This window comes from Macrobrachium nipponense, chromosome 1 (genome assembly GCF_015104395.2).
Source record: "Macrobrachium nipponense isolate FS-2020 chromosome 1, ASM1510439v2, whole genome shotgun sequence".
NCBI lineage: Eukaryota > Metazoa > Arthropoda > Malacostraca > Decapoda > Palaemonidae > Macrobrachium > Macrobrachium nipponense.
In genome coordinates, this window is record NC_087200.1 from 183816082 (window position 1) to 183842599 (window position 26518).

At 41.2% G+C, this 26518-nt stretch overlaps 1 protein-coding gene and 1 pseudogene across 1 annotated transcript in view; one reads left to right on the forward strand and one right to left on the reverse strand.

Moving 5' to 3' along the window:
* LOC135219904 (mitochondrial import inner membrane translocase subunit TIM14-like) overlaps positions 1-26518 on the forward strand; it is a 132640-nt gene that overhangs the window by 69392 nt on the left and 36730 nt on the right. The gene's annotated exons all lie outside the window — the stretch shown is intronic.
* Positions 1680-26463, reverse strand: LOC135220069 (mitochondrial import inner membrane translocase subunit TIM14-like; annotated as a pseudogene).

Genomic DNA, 26518 nt, shown 5'->3' on the forward strand with positions numbered 1-26518 from the left:
CCACAGGTTAGGCAAAATAAAATCTACAGGAGGTTAGAAGGTTCATTATTTCTAACTTCTGTTTACTGTGGAGGAAAACTCCTGATTCTAACACGCTCTAAAATGCGTACATGAATCCTACTTCTTCCGTAATCAGTCACACATTACACTAATTACATTGAACTTATGCAAAGAAAACATGTAAACGCCACATATACTAAGCGAGTGTCTACCGAAAGTTCCGGTAGCTTCACCTTACCCCAAAGCAGACAACAAAGTCTGAAACTAGGCTAACTAGCTTCAGACATCAAATGCAATGAAAAATTTACGATAGCGTATGCCTAGCCACAAATCCAAGTCAATAATCGAAAGAATAATTAGGATACTTAAGCGGCTATGAAGTTTCAAAATCCTAGGCGGAGTTCTGTAAACAGTTGTTTACCGACGGCGACAGAAAAAATATGAATAGAAAATGGGAATAGTTCCTGATATCCGCCTCCCAGCGGCGGGAATGGGTACTACCACCTGGCCGCCCACTGCGTGTGCCGCGAATTTTGAAATTCTGTCGGACTTCGGAGAATACAGCATATATATATCTGTCAGGTAAGTTTCATGAACAAAACCATTTTTCTCAAACCTTGAGCTGTACCATAATCTTTCCACCTTGGCCTTGAATTCTATCCTAAAAGGTATGTCACACTTTCCCCATTCTATGCATACCTATTTCTTTACTTTTATGTTATCAATTAACATAGTACATATTCATATATGCACATAAACTTGAGGTGATGTCATCTGAATACTATAGATGCTAGAATTGACCCAAAAGCAGCCAGCAGTGGCAGTTATGAGATGATTACCGGTGCCAGCAGACATCTTGAATAACACTTGCTAGGAACTTTTTATGTTTATTTCTACCTTGCAGTAATGTAATATGTACAATTACTATTTAACACAGGCTGTGAACATACTGAATATGGTTGGTTACAGTTTTTAAAAGCCAGTTTTACTATTGGGACGAAGTTCTAGTTAATTAGTGTGTTTACAGAATCAATAGTATTAAGTAGTGTATTACTCATTTAATGGACAGTAACTGCTCACTGTGGTATGAAAAATGCCCTGTTTACACCATCAAATAAGTTTGGTCCACTAATAAATGCTAGAAAAATCATGAGACAGAACCTTCTATTTACAAATTCTTCTCTTCTACTTTTACATATGGCAGCCTATAAAGTGAGGGACTGCTACGAAGGTTCATGTCAGCAGAGTTTGTTCAAGTAGATAGCACAAAATTAGGAAACATTTTTTGGAAATAACCAACACATTAGTTAAAGAAAAGCAAAAGTACGGGAACAAAACCTAGAGAAATTCCAGGTTGTTCCGTATGCACTGACAGTGACACAAAAGCAGGAAAAATTAACTTAACAAAGAGGCATTTTTTTAATATAGAAATAAATGCTAACAGAGTAGGTGTTCATGAAATGAAATAAACTGAAACCCTGAAGACTGAGAGTGATGAGAAGGGGTGTGGACTGTGAGAGGAGTTTGAATAATAACAGATACAGAATTAACAAGATGAAGACCAGTAGGAAGTCCAAGAAAATCAAAGAAAAAGAGGAAAGAAAGAGAGGATAGAAAAGGTAAAATCTAATAAAAAAAAACATTAATGCTGATAACAATGATGAAGATAAAAGCTGTACTCACCCGAACTTTTGAGAATTAGCACTTGGAGATACACTGAGTATAAGAGCTGCTTCTCTTTTCGTCATTTTTTTTTGGGTTCAAATCCACCTTTGTAATACTTGCTATTAGCTAGGCTCTGAAATTATAAGATTACTATTAGTAACATCACTGAAGGAAAAATTACCAAGGAAACATGACATTTTTATAATCTTACTAACAAAAAACAGTAGTTTGGTCTGTCTGTTGTCTGTAAGCACTTTTCACCGGTGCAGAATCCCACGTAAGTGCTTAACAGCTGATGGACCAATTTATTAGCATTAGGGGTTAAAGAGGGGTGAAGGAGAGAGGGTCTTTCCTTACTCAGTGATTACCTAACCAACAAGACTAAATCATTTTCAAATCAATGCTGAAAATGATAAGATAAGGGTAAAAATTACATCTGGGAAACTACCACTTAGTTGGGTAGTTTACGGTAATGTTGAATTGTGAATTCTTATGTTCTGACAAGTAAGGACAGGTACAACATACGAATAACAAGGAAAGGAATAAAAAGTTTGAGCATTAGCTCGGCAAAAATACACCGGTGTTAGATAACTGTTACTTTAGAGTACAGTCACATCGTCTGGAGCCTTGGCACCTAGCCTCATCGCCCAGGTACTGGGCCCCACTAACTAGTAAAAATAAATTTTTGTATATTACTTAAAAAGTAATTATATGCCTAAAGTTGCTAACACTATGTCAGCTAAAAATTTGAAAATTTTGGACATCGCAGTAGCACTATTTTGTTTTGACTGTATGTAGATCGCCCCACCCACTTTCGGGGAAGAAAATAGGTACAACATAGCTGAACAGAACAATTTGTTTGTGCTCAATGTCCATAGCAGGGAGGTGGGTGGGCCCCCATTATGTAATTACTTGCTAGGTATAAAAGAAAATTTATCTTATCATAAAAATGTCTTTTTTATATAAATAACTTACCAAGTAATTACACAGCTGAATCCCACATTGACAGGCACTGGGATACATGGACATTTAGTACTATTTCAAAACTAATATTCTAAACAGAACTTTACATGAATCAGTAAATTAGCTAGCACTGATAGGTGCTTGTTGTAACCTTACCTGATGAAGAAGCTATGACAGGTGTTACAGTGGAGCCCCTGTACTCGCATTCTCGGCATTCGTGGACTCGCGTATTCGCAGATTTCTCTTCAGAACATATCTACCCATTATTTGCGTTTTCACAGTATAAAACCATACACCAAAACAACTTTTAACAAAACTACCACTCTGTAAAAGACAACTGACTTGAGGGTACTTGGGTACACAGTACCTCCAGGCTTCCCAAGACAAACTCAACAACCTTGATCAAGGAAAGAGGATAGTCAAATAGTGGAGGTTAACATCATCTTTGTTACCCAGTACCATGCCAGCCTCACTGAACGGACCTAATGTACAGCATTCATCGTAAATTGTCTCGAAGCCCTGAAGATAATATGTAGCAAACACCGATCTACATTTCCAGTATGTAGACTGCAGGATTGTAGAAAGAGATTCCACTTAAAAGCCAGTGAAGTAGCAACTGCCCCTATATCATGTCCTAACTTTTAATAAAGGAATACCTTTTCATGTAATTTTGAATGTGATTCTACAATAACATCTCTAAAACAGAAAGAAAAGGCATTCTTAGACAAAGCATGTAAGGGATTTCTCACTGAGCACCAAAAGTTCTGAGAGGTGCCTCTAATACCTTTTGTTCTTTCTGATAACATTAAGAGCTTTAACTGGACAGAGAGTTCTCTCTTGGTCTGGTAATCTCTTAATTAAGGGGGCCGGCCGGCTAATGCCGTTTTTTAACGACAGGACTTTGACATTCATGCCACTTAATAAGGTGACTTGGGACATCTCCAAACCGCATATGATTTTCGCCTCTGACCTTCGGTTTTGTGACGCCAGGGCAATTTATCCCGAAAATAACCACTTTTCAAATTCTATCTCCTCCTTGTTATTTAATATTAAGACCCTGGATTACTACCTATATAGACCTGATGTAGACCTCCAATCAATGGAGAGTTTTTTTCTAAAAGTTCATTTTTTTGCTTGATATGAATTTTTCAATATGGTAAAAAAAATAAACCTTATAAATCACGAGAAAAAATTTATAAAAAAAGACGAAACAAAAATTGAAAAAAACGGGCTCTATTTGATTGTTCTATAATGTCTTTCTGAGTTATATGCCAAATTCCAATGTTATAGCTTTAAAACTAAGTGAGGAGATAGACTTTGAAGGTCAATAAGTATAGTTTTGAGATACGGGCGTTCAAAGTTTTCCTTCGTATTTCTATAAAGACAATGTTAATAAATAATGATTATTATGAAATGTATATTTCTTTTGTGTATTAATAAACCAAAACTATTTTATTTATCATAATTTAATCATAAATGATGATCCCTTTGCTCATATATCGTAGCCTGGGGCAACTGCTTGAGGCTAAGATTGGGGCACTCCTTCCTACGTAACCCCCTCTCTCCCTCACTAACTCGCTTATTACAGCGAATTTTCTTCTTCTGTATGTTAGCGAGATGTCCTTGTATTTTCCTCTTTGGCATGATGACATTCTTGCCGAAACAAAGATAAACAAAACATAAATGCAAGAGAATGTCAGAGGTGAAACTCGAAGATGTATTCTCTTTTTACAAAGACAATTTAATAAATCATGATTATTATGAATTTCATATTCCATTTTGGGTTATTAAAAACCAAAACTATGTTATTTATCATAAATGAAGATCTCTTTGCTCAAAGATCGTAGCCTTTTTCGCCTATACCACTGTATATAGGGGTTGGGGTTCCAGCCGGCCCCTTAAAAGCGAATGAGGACAACATTTTGAGGGAGGTTCATTCTTCACCAATAATCCTAAAGTAAAGGAGCAAACTGCGCTTCCTTGAGAAAATCCTATCTCCTTGTCAAGACTGTCAGGAAGCAGAATTTGGCAGTTCAAAAGGAGGACCTGAAAGCCATTTCGTAAATATCAAAATTTTTTTTAAAAGTAAATTGTATTTTTCCTAACTATACAAGCCTGAGGTCCTTTACGTTAGGAATTACTTTCAGCATAGGCTGGCAATCGGCCATAAAAGATTACAAAGGTAGTTAGGCAGTAACTGCTTGTCCGATAGTCGAGAGTCCTGCCCGACTGAATGTAAACATTCCACTTTGCTTAAGGCCCAGAACAGATTGAGGTGTTGCAAGAGGTGGCCATAAATGTAAAGGACCTCAAGTTTGTCTAGTTAGGAAAAATTATATTGTTATGATACAATAAAGTTTTTATACATACTTACCTGGCAGATATATACTTAGCTATTAGACTCCGTCGCCCCGACAGAAATTCAAATTTCGCGCACACGCTACCGGTAGGTCAGGTGATCTACCTGCCTGCCGCTGGGTGCAGGAATAGGAAACCATTCCCGTTTTCTATCATATTTTCTCATATACCGCCTGTCTCCTGAGGGGAGGTAGGGTGGGTATAAATTGTATATATCTGCCAGGTAAGTATGTATAAAACTTTATTGTATCATAACAATATCATTTTTTATACATTCAACTTACCTGTCAGATATATACTTAGCTGATTCACACCATTGGAGGAGGGTAAGAGACAGCTAATTACAGATTTAAACAGGAATCACAACATACGTTGTAGGTAATAAATAAATAAAACCTTGGTTCCTACATGATTAGACTGAAGACTTCATGAATACTATCCAGGAGTCTGCTCAGTCTCAAGAGCCTCAGCGAGATATTGATCTATGGCTAAGAGTTCTTGTAGGTCTGCCAAAGGGGTCTTATCCGCTTACTTGGCAGAGCCTGGAAGGACTATGTCAATGGGTGCTGACCACTTATATGACAAGAACCTTATTCAAGGAGCACAACAACCGATCCCGATCACCTACCCTAAACCACTGTGTTAGTTCTAAGATGCAAGGAGTTATCCCCGAACTCCTTGCAAACAACCAAACTCGAATCACCCACATTCGTACACGCAAAAGTACAAAAAAATAATAAAAAAAAATTTTTGTACAACCTAACCAGTAAGACGCATTCCTGATTCCTTACTGACCAAAGCAACGGCCGCCTGTGCGACAACAAGCACTCTCGTCAGTAGAAAACCAAAAACCCGTCTCACAAGGCAGGTCTACGTACAATAATCAAAATAAATTATGAAAATTTTCTTAAGGATCGGTATGTGTTCCAAGTCCCAGCATTGTATCCGCTGATACAAAAGGCCCTAGAGAGAAGCACTTCTCATAGGTCACTTTCACATCTTTAAGTAGTGAGATGCGAAAAACTGAATTACACCTCCGGTAAGTCGCATCTAAAATGTCTTTTAAAGACATGTTTTTATGAAAGGCTAAGTAGTGGCTACAGCTTCTTACCTCATGAGCATTCACTAAAGAGTCTTGAAAGAGTCATCTGTGCAGTTATTATGAGCTTCTGTAATAATGCTCCTAACAAAAAATGCGTGACATGGGTCTACTAGGATCCCGCACTGCGCACCATAAACTTTGTTTACATCCCCCGAGTTCGTTCTTCTTCTTTAAATAGAACTTCAGGGCTCTAACTGGACATAATGATCTTTCCAATTCCTTTCCCACTAGATTTGACAGACTTTTAACTTCAAAACTCTTTGGCCAAGGTTTTGAAGGGTTCTTTCGTTCTTGGCCAGAAACAGAGTCTGGAAGGAACAATCAAAACACTGCATCTCTCTTAAAACCACCCACTTGAGAATTAAGAGCATGGATCTCACTAGTTCTTTTCGCAGTCGCTAGGGACAAAAAGGAAAATAACATTTTCTCGTTAAGTCTCTAAACGACGCTTTGTGAGGAGGCTCAAATCTATCCGATGACAGGAATTTAAGAACCACATCCAAGTTCCAGTTCGGAGTACGAGGAGAAATGGTTTTCGAGGTTTCGAATGACCTTATAAGGTCATGAAGATCCTTATCTTCAGCTATGTTTAAGCCTCTGTTTCTGAAAACCGCAGAGAGCATGCTTCTATAGCCTTTGATGGTCGACACAGGTAACTGAGATTCCTCTCTAAGGATTATTAGAAAGTCAGCAATGTTGGTCACAGAGGTATCGGAGGAGGACAGCTTCTTCTTTCTACACCATCTCCTGAAAACATCCCACTTGGATTGATATACCCGAATAGTTGAGGATCTTCGGGCTCTAGCAATTGCCTTCGAAGCTTTGCTTGAAAAGCCTCTCGCTCTGACAAGTCTTTCGATAGTCGAAAGGCAGTCAGAGCGAGAGCGTGGATGTTTTGATGATACCATCTCGAAGTGGGGTTGTTTGAGAAGATCTCTCCTGTTTGGAAGAGATCTTGGGAAGTCCACTGTCCATTCCTGTACCTCTGTGAACCAATCTTGAGACGGAGGACAAAAAAGGGGTGGAAAAAAGGGGCGACAAAGAGTGTTAGTCTCTCCTCCCTTTGAAGCCACAAAACTTCTTTAGTACCACTCCTAACATTTTGAAGGGGGGAAAGGCGTAGGCATCTAGGCCTGCCCAATCCAGCAGCATGGCATCCACCGCTATCGCTCTCGGGTCTTCCACCGAGGAGCAGAAATTCTCTATCCTCCTGGATAGGAAGGTGGCAAATAGGTCTATTTGTGGTCTGCCCCACAGTGACCACAGACTCTGACAAACTTGATCGTGAAGAGTCCACTCTGTGGGTAGAACTTGGTATGACCTGCTTAGCCTGTCTGCTCTTACGTTTTTCTCTCCTTTCATGAATCTCGTAAGGAGCGTAAACATTCTTTTCTTTCGTCCAATATAACAGATCTCTCGTTATTTGGAACGAGAAAAAGAGTGAGTCCCCCCGTTTCCTGATACAGGCCAACGCCGTGGTATTGTCCTCGTTGACCTGTACCACTTGACCTTTTACCTCTGGTTCGAATGATTTTAGAGCTAGGAGAACAGCATAAAGTTCCTTGGCGTTTATATGCCAGGCTTCCTGTTCCTTCCTCCATTGGCCTGACACTTCTTTTGTCCCTAGAGTCGCACCCCATCCCTACTCTGAAGCGTCTGAGAATAAGATTAGGTTTGGGTTCCGAACCTCTTGAGACAAGCCCTCGTTCTTTTCCAGGGGAGTCAGAAACCACTTTAGATGGATCTTCACCTCCGATGGAATCACGAAAGTGTCTGATAGTTTTGCCCGTTCTTCCAACTCCAAATTCTTCTTAAGAAGAACTGAAGCGGGCGTAGGTGGAGTCCTTCTAGGGAAATGAACTGTTCTAGTGATGGAAATGGGTTCCTTTCCAGCAGGCTTTAACCATTCCCTTACTGAACTTCGTTCTTTCCCTAGGAAGCTCGAGACTTTCTTCAAGCCCCGAACAAGTCTTTCCTGGGAGGGAAAAGCCCGAAAACCCAGAGAATCCATCCGAATCCCCAGATAAACTAAGTTCTGGCTGGGGACCATCTGGGATTTCTCGAGGTTCACGAGTAATCCTAAGGATTTCGTCAGGTTCAAAGTCGTTTGCAGGTCCTCCAAACATTGTTTCTCTGACTTGGCTCGGATTAGCCAATCGTCGAGATACAGCGAGATGTTGATCCCTTCTCGATGAAGCCATTTGGCCACTTTCCTCATCAGATACGTAAATACCTGAGGAGCGGTGGATAGGCCGAAGCACAAGGCCCTGAACTGAAAGATCTTTCCTTGTATCACAAATCTGAGATACTTTCTTGACAATGGGTGAATCGGGACATGAAAGTAAGCATCCTGAAGGTCCAGGGAGACCATCCAATCTCCCTGACGCAGGGCTGACAGAACCGAAGCTGAAGTTTCCATGGAGAACTTCTTTTTCTCCGCGTAACGGTTCAGGATGCTTACGTCCAGTACGGGTCTCCATCCCCCCGAAGCCTTTGGTACTAAGAAAAGCGGTTGTACCCGGGGAGTGTGGATCCTGTACTATTTCAATTGCTTCCTTGTCCCCCTCATCGAAACCACCGTCTGAAGGAGAGTCTCTCTCAGAACAGGGTCCTTGTACCTCGCCGACAATTCCTTCGGAGATGTTGCCAAAGGAGGTCTGTCTACGAAGGGAATGATGTAACCCTTCTGTAGAACAGACAGAGTCCAGGGATCTGCTTCTCTTACTGACCACGCTTCCACAAAATGTTGAAGCCTGGCCCTACATGTGTTTGGAGGACATGGCTGGGCTATTTGCTCTTCTTAAAGAGCGGGAGGAAAGAAGACCTTCCTCGTTTGTCAAAGGCCTTCCTCTTCGTAGGAGACCTTACTTACCTTACAGACCTTACATCTTGTTCGGGTTGCCCCAAGTCCCTCAGTGTGAGACACCTCTAATGTCTACCAGAGAGTTGCTAGTACATCTTCCGGTATATTTTGCATCTTCCAATCTTGGATGGTCTGGGATGCAGTTTAGATATTTGTCGAGCTTATTCTTAAACACATCTACGCTCACTCCTGATATATTCCTCAGATGAGCTGGCAACGCATTGAATAGACGCTGCATTATCGATGCTGGTGCATAGTGGATTAATGTCCTGTGTGCTTTCCTTATTTTTCCTAGTATAGTTTTGGGCATTATTAATCTACCTCTGCTTGCTCTCTTTTGATATTTTTAGTTCCATGATATTTTCTGCTATTCCTTCTATCTGTTTCCATGCCTGAATTATCATGTAGCGTTCTCTTCTCCTTTCTAGACTATATATTTTAAGGATTGTAGTCTTTTCCAGTAGTCAAGGTCTTTAACTTCTTCTATTCTAGCTGTAAAGGACCTTTGTACACTCTCTATTTGTGCAATATCCTTTTGATAGTGTGGGTACCATATCATATTGCAATATTCAAGTGGACTACGAACATATGTTTTATAAAGCATAATCATGTGTTCAGCTTTTCTTGTTTGAAGTGCCGTAACAACATTCCATTTTTGCTTTACATTTTGCCAACAGAATTGCTATTTGATCATTGCATAACATGTTCCTATTCATCATCACACCAAGGTCTTTCACTGCTTCCTTATTTGTGATTGCTCATTATTAGGTCCCCTATATGCATATAGCTTTCTTTCTCTGTCTCCATAATTTATTGATTCAAATTTATCAGAGTTAAATACCATCCTATTTACCTCTGCCCAATCTATACTTTGTTAAGGTCTCTTTGTAGAGCGTTCCTATCTTCATCACAAGTAATTTCTCTACTTATTCTTGTGTCATCTGCGAACTACTCACTACCGAATCCTTAACATTACTGTCTATGTCTTCAATCATAATAACAAACAGTATTGCAGCTAACACCGTACCTTGCGGCACACCGGATATTACCTTGGCTTCATCCGATTTCTCGTCGTTGCAATAACTATCTGTTTTTCTGCTGTGTAAAAATTATTTTAACCATCTTCCTACTTTATCCACGATATTGTGTGTTTTCTAATTTTCTTCGCTAATATATTATGGTCTACTTTGTCAAAAGCTTTTGCAAAGTCTAGATATACCACATCTGTTTCATTTCCGCTTTTCATATTTTTGAATATGTTCTCACGGTGGACTAACCAGTTGGGTTTGTGTACTTTTCCGGGTACGAAACCATGTTGGTCCTTTATTAAACAAATTATTTTTATTAAATGTTTCATAATATTTTTCTTCATTACCCTTTCATACACTTTCATAATATGTGATGTTAGACTCACAGCCATAATTACTTGCCTCTAGTCTTGATCCACTTTTGAAAGTAGGGGTAATATATGCTAATTTGTCTCATCATAAATCTTGCCTGTATCTACACTTTGTCTTAATAATATTGCAAGTGGCTTTGCGATAGAATGAACTACTTTCTTTAACAAAATAGCAGGCACTCCATCCGGCCCTGCAGCAGCTCCATTTTTAATTTCATTAATAGCCTGCACAATATCAGCTTCATTAATATCTATGTCAGCTAAATATTCACTATTTTTCATCCCTTACTTCTATATCATTATCTTCATTATCTATTCTAGGGGTGAATTCTCTCTTATATCGTTCTGCCAATATGTTGCAAATTTTCTTTTTTTTTTTTCGTTAATCTCCCTTCAATTCTTAGAGGGCCTATTCATTCTTCTTATTCATCTTCTTCGCATATGAGTATAATAGTTTGGGATTTTTGCTTGATATTTGATAGGGTTTTTTCTTCCAAGTCCCGTTTTTCATTTTCTTTTGATTGTATAATCTTTTGTTCTGCATTTTCTATCTTACTTTTTAGTTCTATAACTTTCCATGCATTTTTTCTTTTGCAAGACCTTTTTTCCACTTTCTGATTTTTCTGGAACAAGATCCTTCTGTCTCTTGGTATGCATGACTGATGTTTACTTTTCTTCTTCGGTATATATTTATCCACTATTTTCTCTAATATTTTATATAATATCTCCGTATTTACCTTTATGTCATCACTTACGAAAATGTTATCCCAATCTTTGTTTAATTCTTCATTTATTTCTGACCATTTTATATTTTTACTGTAGAAGTTGTATTTTTGCCATATCCTTCCCACTTCTTCATTTCTTGCTTATCTCTGTTTTCACTTGCTTTGGAATGGGACGTTAATTCTATGACATTATGGTCTGAAATACTCGCATTATAAAACTATTATTTCTTTAACATAATTCATCTCGTTCACAAATACTAGGTCTAAAGTATTTTCCTTTCTTGTTGGCAGGTGATTTATTTGTTGAATGTATTCTAGTAGCATATCTAATAGCTTTTCGAATTGCCTCTTATCTTCTGCACTACTATTACTCTCTTTTTTATATGTATAAGTACATCCACAATCTCCTATTCATTCTTTCCAGTCTACGAAAGGAAAGTTGAAGTCTCCAGATAGGAGAATAGTCCAGTCCTTGTGATTTCTACATATATCATCCAATTTTTCTATTATTAAGTCAAACTCTTTAGTATTAGGAGGTCTATATATTACTATGTTCATTAATTTTTCAGATTAAAACAAATTCTACCGCTATTAGTTCACATTCTGAGTTACTATATTTCTCATATATTTTTCCTTGTTTTTTGTCTTTCCCATATATTGCGGTTCCCCTTGATTCCTATTTTTTCTATCTGATCTATAAGTTTGGAACCCTTTTATTTGATCATCATTCCCAGTCTCTTGGGAATACCAGGTTTCACTATATTCATTATATCTATTTTCTTTTCAATTTGGGTTAGTTCTTCTAAGTACTCTATTTTTCTTTTTGAGTTACTCGTAACTAAAACCTGCGCATTCATCACTATGATGGTTTGCGTGTTTTCTCCTTCATTTAATATTGGTAATAATAAGGATTTTCCCTATCTCTCCTCTTCTGGTATGTTGTTCTTTTTTTCATTTCCAGAAATTCTGACATTATAAAATCCAACTTTTCCCATATTATTTGTTCTTCCTTCATCATAATTATTCATTTTGTGTCTGAATCTGCAATTTTTCTCCATATCTGCAATATCCTCTTGCATAATAAAAAACGTTATTATCTCTTGAGTAGAATCTTGGAGCTGATGCATTGAAATTTTTTGCTGACACCTCTGCATATCTCGTTGATGGCTTGCTTTTTTTTCTTTTACCTGATATTCTTCATTCCTCTCTTTATTGTTTCTTCTTATTTTTGGTTTTTATTACTTGATTGGTTATTTATTTGATTATTTTTCATGGCTACAGGGTGCATATATTTACATTTTTTGTCGAACTTACATCCTTTTCCTTCTTTTAGGTTTTTGCATATTTTTTTGGATGTAGATCTCTGCAATCATCCTCATAGCCATCTAGGTATGCACATTTACCATATATTTCATAGTTGTGACATACCTTAGATGTTTGTAGTAACATTTTTCTCCAAATCTGCAATTCCCTCTTTACAAAAGGTTGCAGACTTTGTCTTTTTTGTATATTTTTTCCTCTTTCCCGTCATTGTGTAGATCTGGGTAGAGCCTCTTCGGCATTTTCTTTTGTGTTGTCATATCGTAATTTATTTCTTCGTAGGTATGCTGCTTTATAGCCTCATATGTAGTATCAATGAGTATCTCTGCATCCATACTTTTATCTTGTTCTTTGTTTTCCTTATCTTTTTCTGTCATTTCAGTTTTGTTTACTTCTCTTACGTTTTCCTCTTCTTCTTCTTCTTCTTCTTCTTCTTCTTCTTCCTCTTCCTCTTCTTCTTCTTCTTCATCCTCAACTATTTGTACATTCATCTTGATTTAATAACATTGTCTATCCATGGTAGACATGTTGAGCAAAAAATTCTTGTGTCTTTTCTCATATCTTGCATTACCTCAGCACACTGTGGATGGGTCGGAATGTTGCATGCAGCACATTTTCTGATTAGGTTTTGTGGATTAACTATGCTATACCACACCTTACACAGTTTACATGCTTTTGGCATTCTTTTTCCTAATGCATCAATTAGGATATTCACAAGGTTCACCTTATTCATTTCTTTGTCGGAATATGTTGGTTTATGTATATTTTCTTTATGAGTCTCTGACCACTTGGATTTTATTTGGAACTTCTTCAATTATTTTCAAGATGTTTTCATTTGATTTGTTCCAGTTTGAAGGATTGTATCCTTCTAATATATCTATGAATGCTTTTGTATCTTTTTGGTTAGGACTGTTGCTGATTTCATAGATCAGAAATGCCAGTTCCCTTCCTGCTACCTCATCGTATTGCGAATCTGCCAAGCAAGCTAATCTCGCCATTTTTTTCCCCAGTCGAGGTCGAGTCGAGGAGCCTCCATGAAGGGCACAATAGGTGTACGTACAGCTTTCTTAGGGATAGGTACGGCAGGTCTTCTTCTTAGTAGACTGTACCAGAAGATCCTGAGTCGCTTTTCAGAAAGGGATTTTGAAATGTCCCTTACTAAAAGCGAAGGAAACAGGTGATCCGACAGAGGTGCGAATAGTAAAGCGGACCTCAGTGTAGGCGACACTCCTTTCGTCAAAAACGAACCGTAAAGGGATCTCTTTTTGACAACTCCCAATCCGAAAATAGAAGCCAACTCTCCAGATCCATCCTGCACGGCCTTATCCATACAAGATAGGACACTGTGTAAGGCTTCAGGATCAAGAAAATCTGGTTCTTTCATCTTTTTAGCCAGCACCCCAAGGGACCAATCAAGAAGTTGAACACTTCTAAGACGTGGAAAATTCCCTTAAGGTGCTGATCTAATTCAGACATACTCCACGACGCTTTTGCTGAGTTCGAGAGTGTCTCCTAGCCGATTCTACTAGGCTCGAGAAATCGGATTCAGCAGAAGAAGGGAGCATCAGGCCCATAGCTTCTTCCGTATTATACCAAATACCTCTCCTGCCTGCAAGCTTGGAGGGAGGAGAGCACTAAACTGTCCTAGTGACTCCTTCTTAGAAGCCAAGCCAAGAATCTAAGGTTTGCAGAGCCTTTTTCATTGAAATCGCAGGCCTTCATTTTAGGAAACGAAGAGGATTTCGGCGTCCTAGTACTAGAGAACTGCGATCTCGGAGAAGGAGCAGCAGGACTAAGAGAATCTCCAAATTCTCGTAGAAGCAGCGAGGCTAATACTTTATAATTAGAAAGTCCCTCGCCGGTAGAAACCTCTTCTTCCGAAAAACATCTTCGAGTCCGAGGTTCGATGGGGAACGATCTCTCCTGGGAGAATCTCTATCATGAGATGTAGGATCCCTAGGAGAAATGCTCCTTTCTTTCTCATCAGATCCTCTATATGTCTGAGAAAGAGAAACAATTCCTGGAGATTCCAAGTCCTTGCTACAGGAAGGCGCCTCGCGCCTGACTGGCTGGCGCCTCGCGCCTGGCTGGCTCCTCGCGCCTGGATAGCGCCTCGCGCCTGGCTGGCGCCTCGGGCCTTGCTGGCGTCTCGCGCCTGGTTGGCGCCCTTCCGCGTACTGGCAGGCTCTTCGCGCCTGGGTGGCGTCTTGCGCTTGGCTGGCGCCTCGCGCTTGCCTGGCTCCTCGTGCCCGGCTGGCGCTTCGCGCCTGGCTATCTTCTCGCGCCTGGTTGGCGTATCGCGCCTGGAAGGCGTCTCGCACCTGGCTGGCGCTTCTCGCCTGGCTGGCTCCTCGCGCTTGGCTGGCGCTTTGCCTGGTAGGCTCTTCGCGCCTGGCTGGCGCCTCGCGCCTGGCTGGCGCCTGACAGGAGAACGGATCTTGCTAGGTCTGTGAAAGACTGAAGAATCCGACTCAATATCTGAAGAGGACAATTCTTGATGTCGATTCTGACCAACGAAGGCCTAGATTTCTTAATAGGCAAGAAAAGCGTCTTTCCTTCTAGGAGGGTCTCTTGATAGAACTCCCACAAGAGAAGCGATAGAATCCTGCATGTTTAGTAATATCCTGGTCGTTTCTTGTTCCTATCCAAAGGAGGAGAAGGAGATCAAACTTTTTCAGGTTCCCATGAGTCTGCAGAGGAAAGCATCACATTCTTTTATTTCTTACTTTCGAAGGTAGATCCTCCGGGAACGGTTCAGGACTCGAGTTGATCTGGACTCATCCCAGCCTCTTTTCAGGGGGGTGTGAAAGATCCGCAGATCTCCAACCTCTCTTAGGAGAAGAATTCTCCGATGAAGAGAAACACTCGCGAAGAATGCTTTTTCGATAGCGTTCTCTGGCATTCTGTGGCGATACAGAAACTGCCGAAGGGACGTCTGACTGGTGGCTGGGGATCCTCCACAACCTCCTTACGGCTTTTGACATTCCTTTCTCCTGGCTTGGGCTTGAGCTTGAAGAGGTCTAGGCCTGGAGCGTTGTGGAGCCAATCAGACGCCCCCTCCACTGCACTGGGGACACTTATATCACTATCCACAGCACTGAGTAAATCACTTTGCTTACCTTCAATCGCTGCCATTTTGTTTTCCATTTTCTTAAGGGCGGCTTTGAGATTCGCAATCTCTGATGCAGAATCTGTTGGTTCTACTACAGGAGCAGAAACTACAATATTAGAGGGAGCAGTTAATGGAGAAGAAGGATAAAATCACTGATAACCTCGCTAGATACAGAACTAGGCAAGGCTTTGGAAGAGGACTTCCTTACTCTGTCTCTTTCTAACTTCTTCAAATAAGAAGTTAGAGACTTCCATTCTTCCGCACTCAAACCCTCGCATTCATTACAAGTGTTATCATAAGAGCATTCATACTTCCTACATTTCTTACAAATAGTATGAGGATCAACCGATGCTTTCGGCATCCTTACCTTGCACCCCTCATTCACACACACTCTCACCACACTTCCAGAGTCAGACATCATGTTGAACAATCCAAATCAAATCCAATAAACGGTCCACAATCGCGTATGCCAGTACAATCAATCCAAATACGTCACCAAAAAGTCCAAACGAAGATCAATTGCGATGCAAAATACGAATCCAGCCGGAGATACCCACAACGATGTTGCCAGTATGGCCGACAGAGAAAATATGATAGAAAACAGGAATGGTTCCTATTCCTGCCACCCAGCGGCAGGCAGGTAGATCACCTGACCTACCGGTAGCGTGTGCGCGAAATTCGAATTTCTGTCGGGCGACGGAGTCTAATAGCTAAGTATATATCTGACAGGTAAGTTGAATGTATAAAAACAATTTACCTTTGAGAAAATTGTGATTTGTTCCTACAAACCCTCGGTCCTTTACATTAGGAAGACTCACTTATTGGAGGGTGGAATTTAACAGTCGTGTGAACAGACTGGTGTTCGCCCAACCACCGTAGATACATGCTTCTATACCTTAATGAAAGGGTATAGAATGGAGCTCTGTAATATAGTTTACCTGCATCTGCTGCCCATTCCTGCATTTGACAACCATGGCTCTCTGCCTGCAGGGAGAGAGAGGAATGAAAGGAGGAGAGAAGCCAGTCACACTCTCATCCACACGGTTACACAAGAAGATGAAACCTTGTCCAGTTAGAGGAACTGGGTAAGCCACACAACTTGTTGAGCAGCTACCACGGGTCCCAAGGAAAAGTGTCCGAGGACCTATGGGCTATATCCAGGGGTAGAAGGAAGTGAAGGTGGTCTGTTTAGCCCAAACCCCTGCCTTCAATACCTGTGAAACCGACGTGTTCTTGTGGAATGCAAGGGTAGGACCAGTACCTCTGACTTTGTGAGATCTTGGATGAAAGGTACCAGTGTCGTCCCTCCCTTCAGAGGTGTACGCTTTACTGATCACTATCAGACAAGCAGTTACTGCCTAACTACCTTGTTAATCTTCTATGACCAACTTTCAGCCTATGCTGAAAGTAATTCCTAATGTAAAGGACCAAGGGTTTGTATAGCATGTAGGAATAAGTCTAAATTCCAGGTTACTGAAGATATTAGTTTCATTTTCATTGTGTCCAAAGACTTGATCAAATCTGCAATATCTTGGTTTGTTGACAAGTCTATCCCTCTATGTTTAAAAACAGATGACAGAATTGACCTGTAGCCTTTAATAGTTTGTGTAGCTAATCCCTTTGTGGATCTCAATATAAACTAAAATCTGCAAGTTTCCATTATAGTGGTTTCAGAAGAGATATTATATTCTTGGCACCACATTCTGAAAACTGACCACTTTGCTTGATAAAGATCAGCTGAAGAATGGCACCTCCACTTTGCTATTGCTTCTGCAGCTCTTTTTGAAAACCCTTTCGCTCTGACAATCCTCCTGATAGTCTGAAGCCTGTCAGAGTGAGAGTGGATAATCCTTGATGGAATCAAAGGAAGTGTGGCTGTTTGAGAAACCTTGTTCTTTGAGGTAACAGCCTAGGGTAATCCACAAGTAGATTGATTAAGTCTGGAAACCACTCTTACTGTGGCCATAGTAAGAACATCCAAATGGTTCCACCAATGTTTCATCACTGAAATGAAAACTTACCTTTCCGACTTAGGCCTTGATTTTAAGTTGTTGCTAATCAAGGACAATACTGGAGGGCACCACAAAGATCTGTCTCATGATGGTGCTCAGATTGAATTCCTCCCTCCCAACACCACACCCCCTCATACAACCTATGGACCAAGGCATGATACGTGCATTCAAGGCCATCTACATACGTAACACTGCAACACCTGGTGAATGCAATGGATATGGTGGAGGACTCCACATTAAAAGAATATTGGAAGATATTCACTATTGCATCATACCTTTTAATAATTCAGTCTGCCCTCCGAGACATGAAAAAAGAAACATTGAATGCATGCTGGAAAAAGCACTCTACAACTACAAGGGTTTTTTGACGGAGGAGATACATAATGCAGCTGTCAGCAAGGCTGTGAAACTGGCAAAATTGCTTAGGGGTGAAGGATTTACAGATTGCACGGAAGCCAACAATCTCATTGATGCCAACTTTGACACCCTGACGGATGATGACTTGCTTGATGCTGACCAAGGTCAGTGAGTGAGGAGGACAAAGAATCGGCAAGAAGGATGGATGAGCGAGGGTATTTCAAACTGATCGTCTTTGGGATATCCTTAAGACAGAAAAGGAAAGGGGTTTTTTTTTTTTTGGGCTAGCCCATATGAAAGAGTGGTAATCCACAATTGATTGGAATCAGAACCCTGCCTCTGAAGGTGAAAAATGCCATAGAATTAGCCATGGAGACATAGAGAACCTGCTACCAAACCATGAAAAAACGGCAGCAGCAGAGCAAAATAACTTGGTTCTTCATTCCAAAATCCAAACCTTTGCCAGAACCCCCACTCAAAGAAGGATCTGTAGCAGCCCTAGCAGAAGAGTTTCCTCTATCGGAAGAGGAGGACTCTGAGGAGCTGTAACTCCTCTAGTATGCTGTGCAGTCGTCTTCATTGTCATTCATTGTATTGCTCAGCTAATTCATTATCATCTTCAAATCAACATTCATCACTGGTGAGTACCCATATTTACTTTTTTTTTATTTACAGTCCAATACATTTTAATGTCCATAAAGTATGTATGTACGTATCTCTCTCTCTCTCTCTCTCTCTCCTCTCTCTCTCGCTCTCTCTCCTCTCTCTCTCTCTCTCTCTCTCTCTCTCTCTCTCTCTCTCTCATAGTTAGCCCTCACACTAGTTTTGAAATCGATTGAATTTTACCTTCATCCTCTGCAAACATTACATAAATGTTTTCTCTATTTTATTGAATTGTGTACCTTCATTATGACATACTTATGAAGTTTATCTATTGATGCAAAAGAAAACGCTTTTTACTATGAGGGAAAAAGAAAATGGCATCCCAAGAATTAGGGGTAACATTAGTATATTTGGTACATACAAAAATGTATACGTACGTACATAGTAGTTACCGTAACTATTTTTACGCAACCATTTATTTCTTTTTTTAGGGTAATGTATAAACTAACTTTTAAATCAAATTACAGTAAACTTTAATTTTTATTTAAAAGTTAGCTTAATACTTAAGGAGCATGATTAGGGTTATATTTAGTGTTCAAACTCTAGAAGCAAGCATTTATTAGCATTTTCAAAGACAGAGCCAAATTTAAGCAAAACTTCCCCTTGTGCGAGGGGAGTCAGCAACTCCTCCATGTGTGCGGCCCATCCATCGGTCGACATATGAGAAAAGAAGCATGTCTAGAGGGGGAGTGTGAAGATCAGCTTCTATTAAGAGGTTCCTGTCATCGAGCCACCAGTTCAAATCCTCTCTCACCTCCGAGAGCGGATTGAGGGTCGCAGGACTGAAACCAATACTCCCTCAGTCTCCACTGGAGAGACTGGAGGTGATACTGCCCATGAGGGACCAGCTTTTCCAATGAAATAGGTGACAGATCACGACTTGCCATTGCCGAGCACACTGCTCCTGTTGAGACAGGAACAGCTGAGCTGCCTCTCTGAACCTGCTAATACAAGAGTATGAGGGGATGACTCTTGCTGCTACCATGTCTGTCACCAAGCCCAGGTACTTCGTACTCTGCTTCAACTTGAAATTAGACTTCTCGAGATTTATCACGATCCCTAGATCGCGACAAAACTCTAGGAGTCAATCCCTGTCCTGAAGCAACTGCGAGCTCCTAGAGCTTGCCAGGACCAACCAATCATCGAGATACATCAATAGACATATCCCACCTGAGCAAGCCCAAGTTGAAACCCGGGTGAACACTCATGAACACCTGGGGAGCAGCTAAGAGCCCAAAACAGAGTGCCCTGAATTGGTACACCGCTTCCCCGATGAAGAAGCAGAGGTACATACTTGCAGGATGACCGATGGATGGGTATCTGGAAATGTGTATCCTTCAAGTCCATCTTGAACCAAGTCTGGCAAACGAACTGGTTCAGGGGAGAAAAATCTATGACTGGTCTCCAGCCTCCCAAGTCTACTCTATGAGAAAGAAAGACTCGGCTGTTAAGCCCTGAGGACTAGCCCAACACAACTTCTACAGCACCATTGATTGGCATCTTCTGCACTTCTTGCAATAGTGCTTGATACTTCGATGATCCTATGAGGTATGATTGCAGATGGACCAGGTAGTTGATGAAGGATGGCAGACTTGAAGGGAAGTAGATATCCCTCCTGAAAGACGTCTACTACCCAGGTCTCTGCTCCATATCGCTGCCATGTTGCCCAACAGCTCGATAGGCAACCCCCAGCCAATGGCAGCAGCTGGAGGGGAACATCACCCCGAGCCTTTCTCCTTCTTTCCCTTAAACCCCTTTCCTGAAGGCAAGGAGGACTGAAAGAAACGCAACTGCGCAACCTACAATGGTAAAGAAGAAGGCTGGGTCGTTCCACGGGCACCCTTGGAAGAGGAGGACTTCTTAGGGGCCGAAGAAGAGCTAGCTAGACTTGAAGGTCTAGCTGCAGTGGAGTGCAAAGACCAAGAGGTCTTCACCATTGCAAGATGGACAAGGCGGTCTTTATAGTCATCCGGACGCTTGTTTACTGCAGCACCTACCTGCTTTCTGTTGAAGAGAGAGGCAAAGCCCAGCAAAGGTCCATTGCAAAGGGCCATGACTGACTTAGGACCGAGAGACCTGGCTATGCGAGAGAGAACAGTGTCCCTTCTCTTGAGCACCAGGTTAGCCCACAGGTTTGCCATTTGGTGGACCAGGTAGGAAACAGTCCTACCTCCAGACTGGCACAGTCTCCGGAAGGCTGACTCTTCTCCTGGGACAATAGCTCCGGAAGAAGCAGCAACCTTAGACGCGTGAATAACCACAGGTCAAGCAGGAGGCTTCCGGGAGAGCTGCCATGTTGGTAGCCTCTAGGGTTGCAGTCTCTTGCTGAGAGAGGGATACACTCTCTGCAATAAGCCGCTGCAGCGACAGATCGGGACAAAAACAAACTAGGTCTGGGTCAACCTGTTTAGTCAGTAAAGACCTCTCCAAGGGCATGTAAAAACACCTCTGATGAGGTAGAGGAGGAAGAAGCAGCTTGTCTGACCGTTTGGACTGAAGAGAATTCTCCTGCTCTGAGACAAGATTGTTCACCTGGCCCAATACTCCGTCACCAAGCTCAGACCATGGCAGCCCAGTCGAAACCTTGGATTCCTTCTTAGGACCCCAAAAAGATTCAAGATGAGATGGGCAATCTACCGAAGAAGAGGCCGTGGTTGCTTCCCTGAGATCAGTGTACTGGCGAATCAGCACTATGATCTCACTAAGGTCCCTCTGTATCTCTGGGGTGTCCGAGTCTCTGAGCAATGGGCCCTCAAGCCCTTTGAGAGAACAGTCCTCCCATCTACTCTCCAAGGAGGGGGAACCTTGCCAGACCCCTTTGATCCTTCCTCAATGACGCAGGCGTATGTCCTGTGGGGCACTAAAACCCCTCCAGGAACATATGCCCCCGTTGCTGAACTTTGCGGAGCACACTCTGCAGAATTCCTCCTATCCACCTCACTCCTCCAGGTATATCTTGAGGAAGTAGAGGAAATAGGAGAGGAGGATTGGATGCTCCCATTCATCCTACCAGCAGCGCTGCTAGGAGAAATGAGCCGTGTGCAATCTTCAACCCCCAGTGATGAAGGCAGCATGGGTCTAGGAGAGCACGGTTGCCTCAGTGAGACACTTTCCAGTGCAGAGGTTCTGGCTACACAGCTGACGAGCCCAGTCTCGTCGTACTCTGTTGCTCACGCAACCGTGGGCAGGAGTCAGGCGAGGCCACGAGGCCAACAGGTTGGTGAGAACATGAACTGTCCTCACGACACATCACAGTCCTCCTTGAGGCTGAAACCTTGAGGTGAAGAGGACTGCACAGGGAACCTTCTCTTAGCTCCTCTCAATGCCTTGTCCCAAGAGACAGTGACATCTTACCTGGCACCTGATGAAGAGCCAGGCTTGGCTTTCATAGGTGGGACTGGGTAACTAACGTGGCTTGGGGGGTCCTTCTCTCATCCTGTGCTACTGTCACAACGGTGAGGGGTCTCTCCATTACAGACAGTGGACACGTGGGCCCCTTGGAAGGCTGCTCACTCAGGGAGACTCACAAACAAGTACCTGACAAAGCTCCAATTCCAGGGGCAAAGCCCTTGGAACTAGAGACAGGAGAATGAGCCTTGGTACAAACTCCTGGGGCTCCTGTGACACTAGACCCCTGGGACAGAGTCACGGTTCCCACTCCCGAAGGAGCAGGTGAGCCAACGATCTCTGCCAACTGCTTCCTCAGGGAGAGGATGCAAACCCTTAGAAGCCTCTTGAGGAGACTTCTTAGGAGGTGAAGAAGCTACCTTCTTCTTCTAGGCCAGGAAGCCTTCGAAGAGGGAGGTGAGGTGACAGCAGACGACGACAACGACAAAGACAATGACGACAACACCTTACGAGACCTCTTCTTCCTTGACTTCTTCTTCACCAACTTCCACAGGAAAGTTATCAGGGCCCCTCAATGGGCACCAGATGACTCAGCAGGTCCAAGAGCAGGAGCAGGGGCAGGTACAGGAGCCAGCCCAGGAACAGCAACAGGAACAGCAGGCAGGGTCACCTCTGACACCTCTAAGGGTGACAGAAGAGGAGCAGGAATCACAGAAACAGCCATGGATGCCACACTAAAACCAGGAGGAGGTCGCACTGAAGTCACAGGTGCTGGGAGATGGCAAGCTGGGAGATGGGGATGCATGCATGCATACCCAACACCACTATAGGGGTCACGTTGGTTGGGTGATGTGCTCAATCCAGGTGGGGCACAGTACCAAAACTATGTGTAAGTCACTATAGATGTAGTGGAGGCGACTACAGCATGTGTTACAGCAGTCTTGGCACTAGTACTATTTAGGTGTGCCAGCAATGCATCCACAGACAGTGGCCCCACCAGGCCAAGCGAAGCCCACATCTGATCCAGTCTGTACACCTCACCTGCAAAAGACAAATCAGGTTAATGGGAGAGGTAACCCCTTGCCTGAGACACTCAGAGGAGCGTTCCCTTGGTCCACAGGCCCCCTTGTTTTTCCCCCCCCGGGACAAGTTGGAAGAGGAAGATGAAGCAGTGGCTTCCCCAAAAGGGGAGGCAACGAGTACAGGATGATTGCCTGGAAAGAGGTAGGAAGACAACAGATTAACTACAAAGGGCATGGTTGGTGGCATGTTACCCCTAACCACAGGCAAAGCCATCTTCCTATGATGGCACCTCCTCCCGGCAAACCTCACCCACTGCGCTGTAAACAAATCACAACACTCAGCACAGTGATTATTAACCCTCTTACGCCGAAGCCCTAAAAATCAAAACCTCTCCTGTATGCCGGCGCCGGTTTGGAGTGAGTGCGGAAGCGGAAAAAATAATTTTTTCAAAAAATCACAGCGCGCTTAGTTTTGAAGATTAAGAGTTCATTTTTGGCTCATTTTTTTGTCATTGCCTGAAGTTTAGTATGCAATCATCAGAAATGAAAAATAATATCATTATCATATGTAAATAATGCGATATATGGTAGCAAAAAAAAAAAATTCATAGATAATTGTATCCAAATCACGCTGTGCAAAAAACGGTCAAAGCTAACGAGTTACTTTTTTTTCCGTTGTATTGTACACTAAATTGCAATAATTTTGATATATAATACATAGTAAAACAATTAAAGCAACACCGGACGGAAAAAATATTATCACAAAATGATGTACGAATTGAACGTAACGCGCGGACGTAAAAAAATGTTATTTTCAAAAATTCACCGTAATTCTAAATATTGTTCTAGAGACTTCCAATTTGTTTCAAAATTAAGACAAATGATTGAATATTACGATACTGTAAGAGTTTTAGATTAGAATTGCAGATTTCGACCATTCGGACGAGTTAAATTTGACCGAATGTCGAAATTTTTACATATATATATATGCACATATTTCGGAGATGGAAAAAAGCTACAACCTTCAATTATTTTTATTGTATTCTTCATGAATGCACACATTTTGATATATGAAACTCTATAAAACGGCTAATATGAAAAGGAGCAAATATTAGGATAATGCGATGTACGTATTTTGGAGACTTGCGGCCGCGAATCGGCGCGCGGAGTGAAGGTAAATATATTTTCAAAAATTCACCATAAATCCCAATATTGTTCTAGAGACTTCAAATTTGTTTCAAAACAAACCAAAAGAAAAAATGACGGAATATTACTAGGCCGTAAGAATTTTAGCTTACAATTGCGTTTTTCAACTATTCGGTAGAGTCAAATTTGCTCGAACGTGGTTTTTTTTTTCTATTATCGTGATTTATATGCAAATACTTTCGAAAAAAAAAAAGAGAAAAGCTACAACCTTCAATCATTTTTAGTTGTATTCTACATGAAATTGTTCACATTTTCATATATAAAACTTTATGTAACAGCTAATTTTAAATGGTGCAAACATTTCGACAATTGCACAAAAAAGATTCGATTTTTTCGGAAGAGTTACCGCGCGGATGTAAGGAAAATGTTTTTTTTTTTTCATAAATTCACCATAAATCAAAATATTGTGTTAGAGACTTCCAAATCATTGCAAAATGAAGGTAAATGATTGAATATTACTAGAATATAAGAGTTTTAGCTTACAATTGCGTTTTTCGACCATTTGCACTTAACGTTATTTATATGAAAATATTTCGAAACTGATAAAAGCTACAACCATGGGTTGTTTTTTGTTGTATTGTGCATTTGTGAAATTGCGCACATTTCCATATATAAAAGTTTATGTAACAGCTAATTTAAAAGGGTGCAAACATTAGGACAATCGCACGAAAAAATTTATCGGAAGAGTTATCGCACGAACGTTAAGGAAAAAGTTTTTTCATAAATTCACCATAAATCGAAATATTGTGCTAGAGACGTCCAATTTGTTGCAAAATGAAGGCAAATGATTGAATATTACTATAATATAAGAATTTTAGCTTACAATTGCGTTTCTCGACCATTTCGGTAGAGTCAAAGTTGACCGAAGGTTGAAATTTTTGCACTTATCGTTATTTATATGAAAATATTTCAAAACTGATAAAAGCTAAAATCATGAGTATTTTTTTGTTGTATTTTACATGAAATTGCGCACATTTTCATATATAATACTTCATGTAAAGGATAATTTAAAATGGTGCAAAAATTATGTCAAAGTGGACAAAATAATTTTTGAGATGTGTCATGAATACTTTTAATGCGATAAGAAAGAAATTCGCGCTTGCGCCTGCGTAGCGATTGTAAACAAAACAACGCCTTGATCCGTGAACTCCCAGCATCCCCCAAGGCGCGTGATTCAAAAGTTTCGGCTGGTAGGCCTATAAGTATTTTTCCGCGAATTTTTAAAAACAACAAAAAAACTTTTTTGAGCTGACGTATGATACATCCAATCGGCATACGGGAGACATTTTGACTCGACGTTTAATACGTCCAATCGGCGTAAGAGGGTTAACATCCCACTCACATCTTCAGCAGGAGGACACAGAACAACGTGAGGCTCAACATCCACAGAAGAGTGGAAGCTACCTCACTTCCCTTTCTGCATCCTGGGGCATTGCTGGCTGGGGGCAGACTTAAGCGATTGTGATTCTTGGATTTGCATTTCAATAAAGATATTACAATCAAACTCACAAAGAACACAACCATGAAGGAAAAATATCACTGGGACTGAGAAGAAATCATCTTGGAGACAGTCGGACAGAGAAAGAAGAAACACACCTTTCCCTGACGACAGCCAAAAGCAAATTGGACCAGTAATTAACTACCAAACCACCTTGTTTTAAGATTTCAGTGGCATGACCAGGCTACTCCTTAAGCAATTCCTATAGTAAAGGATTGATGGTTTGTATATCATGTAGGAACAAATATGTCTTCACCAGAAGACAGCCAAAAGGATGGTAGTTACTGCCTAACCACCTTGTACAAGGGTTTTAATGGCCATATTCTAGCTTCACCATAACATATTCCTACTGTAAAGGACCAAGGGTTTGTATATTGTGTAGGAACAAACTGTTTATTCTCTATATAAGGGATTTTTTTTATATTTTTGGGTGTCTGGAATGCATCAATTGGATATACATTACATATTCCTTATGGGAATTATTGTTTCGGATTTTGTACGTTTCAAACTTCACCAGACGTTCTGGAATGGGTTACATACAAAAACGAAGGTTCCACTTAGTAGTGTTAGGACTATACTGATTGACTGATATGTCCATCTCAATGACACAATGATCATATATAATTTCACAGACCTTGGACTTCACAACAGCTGGAACATCTGTAAATGAGGTCTAATCTATTAGTTATTTAACAAACTACACTCCAGACTTACCTTCCCATCTAGTTTTGGCATAGAACCAACAGCATCAGCCATTTTTTTCCCTAAGGTTGGCATGGTGCGAAGAACGAAACGAGCCCCAAATCCAATAGTTGCTAGGCCAAGCCCAGCAATTATCATACCACTAGCCTGAAATGAAAAAGATCATTTCTATTGTTAAAAGAAAGGACATTTATTCCATATTT